The sequence below is a fragment of the Tachysurus fulvidraco genome, chromosome 20, assembly GCF_022655615.1.
Source record: "Tachysurus fulvidraco isolate hzauxx_2018 chromosome 20, HZAU_PFXX_2.0, whole genome shotgun sequence".
Taxonomy (NCBI): Eukaryota; Metazoa; Chordata; class Actinopteri; order Siluriformes; family Bagridae; genus Tachysurus; species Tachysurus fulvidraco.
This window is the reverse complement of record NC_062537.1, coordinates 1018444-1023443: the sequence shown is the minus strand read 5'-3', so window position 1 is coordinate 1023443 and position 5000 is coordinate 1018444. Positions and strand designations below refer to the sequence as shown.

Below are 5000 nucleotides of genomic sequence, written 5' to 3'. Positions count from 1 at the left end.
AAAAAGACAAGGAAGAGAGCAAGAAAATAATGTGTGTGTGCGCGCGCGGCGCGTGTGAGATAGAACGAGAGAAAGACAGGTGTGTGTGTGTGTGTGTGTGTGTGTGTGTGTGTGTGTGTGTGTGTGAGTTGCGATGTCCGTGCTTTTCGAAATGTAGATCAGACCGCAGGAAGAACAGAGCTGCTGATGCGGTACACACACACACACACACACACACACACACACACACACACACACACACACACACACACACACACACACACACGCACGCACACGCACACACACATTCACACACACGCACGCACGCACACACGCGTACATCCACACGCACGCGCAGTCTCACACGCGCGCTGTGCACACACGCACGCGCACGCTCACACATACACGCGCGCGCGCTCTGTCTCTCCTGAGCGCGCGGCTCTTCTTCTTATTAGCGCTTCATCTGCGCTTCTCCTCCATCATCAGCCTGCAGGAATCAGAGAGAGAGAGAGAGAGAGAGAGAGAGAGAGAGAGAGAGAGAGAGAGAGAGAGAGAGAGAGAGAGAGGAGGAAGAAGAGGAGAGGAAAGGGGGAGAGGATTCTTTCCTGGGTTTTTGGAGGGAAAAAATACTGGGAAGGTGAATACGGCGCGCGCTACAACACACGGAATGATGGAATAAAACGTCCGCGTGCACACCGAACACCGGGAGGTAAGAGCTGTGCAAAACGCTTGTGTGTGTGTGCGCGCGTGAGTGAGTGAGTGAGTGAGTGAGTGTGTGTGTGTGTGATTCTCCTTCATGTAACGTTAGTGTATCGATCTCGTCTCGCGCACCTCTGCCGTGTCGGTGCTTCATTAAAGATTAATCGCATTCCTTAAAAAATACAAACAATTACAAAAAAAACCCAACTACATCCGGTTTGCTTAATAAACGCGTTTGCTGTTGCTTTTGAAGCTCACGCGCACACGTTAATATATTCACATAATACGTGTTATCAGGTCGGCTCGCTTCAAAGCGCTCTGACATCACGACCTGAATCAGGAGACGTGATTGATAGGATTTCTGCCTGGCAACGCAACAATGGCTCTCTCTTCTTTTTTTTTTTTAATCTTTTGAACCTGACGATGATGATGATGATGATGTTGGTGGTGATGATGATGATGGTGCACATCTTCATCCCCATATCATCCTCTCACTGCACCTGCATGTCATTTGGGTGAAATAGGACAGGAGCAATAGTACCAAATCTAACACACACACACACACACACACACACACACACACACACACACACACACACACAGAATGAGGGATGGTGCAGACGTGGTGATGTGGTCCACATTTACATGCCGGTCCGGTTTGGTGATCTGGGGCTTCGTCAAAGGCGGGATTCATGTCGATGCACAAGGCGAGCTCTGTTTCAGTGCACACTCTAGTGTAGTGCTCCAATTATCACCTCGGTGAAGTGTTCACTACTCAGCGACGCTGCGTCCTGTTCACTACGGCTGTCTCGCTGTTTAACCCTAACACCTGTACCATCTTCTTTATCCTTTAAAACCATCCTCTAGGCCTCACTGTACACACACACAGACAAGTGGATAGAAAAGTGCTGTTCTATCGATCATGCTGCGTTCACCTGCTCCGAACGTTTCCCTGTTCGAACGGCACTGACCGTGTAGAGAATATGTATATTTCTACTGGACTAAGAATATCTTCCACACAGGTTCAAACAGGAGGCACAGCTCCAAGATAACGCCATGTTTCTGTACAATCTGGCCTGAAGTTCATGAAAGAAATGAATTTATTTTTAGAGCCGCCTCTCTGTGGCCCCCACGCAGTGAACGCGGCATCGTTGCTCTGCTGCTGTCCAAAAAACCTTCCACTCATTTCACTGACATCCACTTGTGTGTGTGTGTGTGTGTGTGTGTGTGTGTGTGTGTGTGTGTGTGTGTGTGTGTGTGTGTGAGACCCGTTTACTTATACGTTTACTTCACAATGTGTAGGTTTTACAAACTGACAAACTCAAATGAATCTTAGATGAATGTTGTTTAAGATGAAGATAAAGATGATGATATTTCTGTTATTTCTTTGGACCATGATATTTGTCTGACTCCCTCTTAAGCACCACACCTTAAAGTTTATTTCCAAAATGAATTCATATAAAACTAACAAATCAAAGTTAGAAATCCTCATCAAAAGTCCGTGTGTTCTCGAGTGCACGGTCTCGATCACGATCAGTGAGTGTTTCTGCTCTCTTCGTTAACTTTATAGTGCACCTGGGACCAATTTCCTTCTTCCACCTGTAGAGGGCGCACAACTCAATCAACACGATACATGTTAAAGAAAGAGTGAGGGAAATTAAATGTGGCATTTAAATTAGCTTATATACAGTCGTGGATTGTTTTGGATGAAATGTGAATAAATAATTCTGATTTTTAAGCCACACCCACTTTCTGTAATGCAATGACAGAGAGAGACATTGTGTATAATTGTGTTACACGCCTACAAACCTACTGCTTTGGTATCTTCCAGACATCACTGCAGAATTACACATAAAGCTCCCGGTGTCTACAGACTAATTACAGGTTAACCGTAATCATGTATACTTAATTAATAATGAGTAGAAGTTCAGATTTACCCGTCATCATCCTTTGGAGCCGGACTTAGACAGAAAGTCAGCTTTAAGTTTTCATTACGACTTGACTTGTTCTTGTGTATGTTTGGGGTTTAAAACCTCTTTTTACAGACTTTCCTGTAGCCTGTGAATAAAGCACGAGAATCAGAAGGAACAGAACATTCGGGTCGGTTCTGATTTCCGTTCCTTTGTTCCTCCATATTGCTTTTTTTTTCAATAACACTGAGAGCTTGAGTCTGAAAATAACTGAGACGGGTTCATCTTAGCTTTTTGTGTTTGAGTGTGTGTGTGTGTGTGTGTGTGTGTGTGTGTGTGTGATATCAAGAGTGTGAAAAGTAAAGCCACAATTTGGAGGAGGAACTGCAGACACAGGAAATGCGCAGGAGACGTGAGGAAGTTTTTTTCCTGTACACCATTTTAGCTAGTCGGTAAGCTAGCTGATTAGCATGCTAATTCAGCTCAATCAGCTAATTCTAACCAGGTAGCTAAGCAGAATTCTAGTTAATTAGCAAGCTCGCTAATGTTTATATTTGAACAAATCCTGCTAACTAGTCAGTGAGGCAGTTTAATTACAATGCTACTTACTGTAGGTGGTTAGCCAACCTGCAAACTGTCATCATCAAGTGGTCACTTTTCTCACACACACTTCAGCAAGCTAGCTAATTAGTAAGCTAGTTAGTTAGCAAGCTAAATGCTTTTATGCTAAACACACCTCAGCTTCTGTGATGTAACTGGATATTTGTGGAACGTTGCTAGTCTGTACAGTAAGTTGCTGCAAGTGGAAACCTGCATAATATCTAGTTAGCATCTATCTGCTGTTGCCGTGGTGCCGGTGTGATGTTTATCTGTAGTGATGGGTGGTGTGTCCTACATCAGACTCCCTGTAGGTGACCTGCTCACTGCTCAGGTGTATATTTAAAACGCTGCAGTCATGCTATGAATTTAGGTTATTAGCGTCTTTTTTAATTTTATTTTTATGAATCTTGGGAAACGTGGCAGTTTTTTTTTTTCCCCAAAATGGCTACGAGGCTGGAAGAGTTTGAGATGCAGATTGATGTAAGATGGAGCAATATGGAGCGGAGCGGATGAGCGGCTTCTCCAGAGATAAATAATGCAGAGGGATGCAGCGTTAGATTTGTGCAGAGACACTATATGCATTCCCTCCGAGCTGTGAGTGAATGTGTGTGTGTGTGTGTGTGTGTGTGTGTGTGTGTGTGTGTGTGTGTGTGTGTGTGTGTGTTGTCTTGGGAAACTCTTGCATGGACTGCAGGCTGATTAAAGTTTAACGTGTTGCGAGAGGGAGGAACGCAGTGGGATGAGCTTCTTGCTGTGAGCCGGTTTGTATGAGAAGATTGCATGAAGTTAGCGTCTTCACCAGAACGGCAGCCATTTTAAGAAAACTTTTACAGCTGCTCGAACCGCACCACGAGATCGATTCTCACTGTTCGTTCTTTTATTTTAAATTGCACTTTATAAATACTTTTTTTTATCACATTGCACTTTCCTCTCGAAAGGCAGCTCTAACCAAACAAATGACGGTTTCTTTTCTCTGATTAATGAGCATTTACTGAAACCCTTTGAAGGCCATAGTTCCCCCTAACATGTTCCTGCAACCAATAGGATCTCAGATCCATCTCAGTATATTTTAGAACCCAGTAGGAGATCAGTTCTATTTCACATTGCGTCACAATCGATGGAATCCATGTTCCCTTGTTCTGGAACAGATCATTCCTTTTACCGATCGGATTGTTGTTCACTCCGCCCTAAAATGGCACTGTTACCAAATCCCCTGCACTTCCCCTTCACTGTAACCGACCGGATCACCGGTATGTTCTGTAACGTTACCTTAACCAATCAGATCGTCAGGTGAGGTCACTGTAACCAGTCAGGCATCAGGTCCCTCTTTTTCTCACTACTTAAAAACCTTCAGAATAAGAATTTGTTTTAAAACCGATCACACTCATAGTGCACAAAATATTACTTTCTGAACACAAGGGTGCCAATAATTCTGGAAGAGAACGTATCGCGTTCTGCGCATATCCTTATCCGCTTACGTTAACTGATTAACACACAGAACTCTACTGCATGCTACATCCTGAGACCTTCTTCCTCCCACAGCTGCATAATAAAAACATCTCCAAGTATCAGTTTCACCGTCTTACCGTTTTAAACCGGGCTCCGTGATCGCATTAGATCCCATTAGATCACTTTAGATCACTTTACCGTCTTTTAGCTGTATGGTTTAAAATCATGCAGTAATGCAGTAATGGAAGTGTGAAGGTCCAGGTGACGTCTGGGTGGGCTTTCAGACACGGAACTTCAGACACGACTCACTTAAAGTGTTGATGTTAGAATCTGATGCAATCTTTAGATTATAGTCTAGAAGAA

General features: G+C 43.9%; 1 protein-coding gene across 2 annotated transcripts in view; it reads left to right on the top strand.

Moving 5' to 3' along the window:
- The first annotated feature begins 381 nt into the window (after positions 1 to 381).
- nlgn2b (neuroligin 2b) overlaps positions 382 to 5000 on the top strand; it is a 58942-nt gene continuing 54323 nt past the window's right edge. The window contains exon 1 of one of the 2 annotated variants that reach the window (XM_047805157.1): positions 382 to 688. The gene's annotated coding sequence lies outside the window, so the exon portion shown is untranslated. The remainder of the gene's footprint in view (positions 689 to 5000) is intronic. The other variant, XM_027158561.2, reaches the window with a different exon arrangement.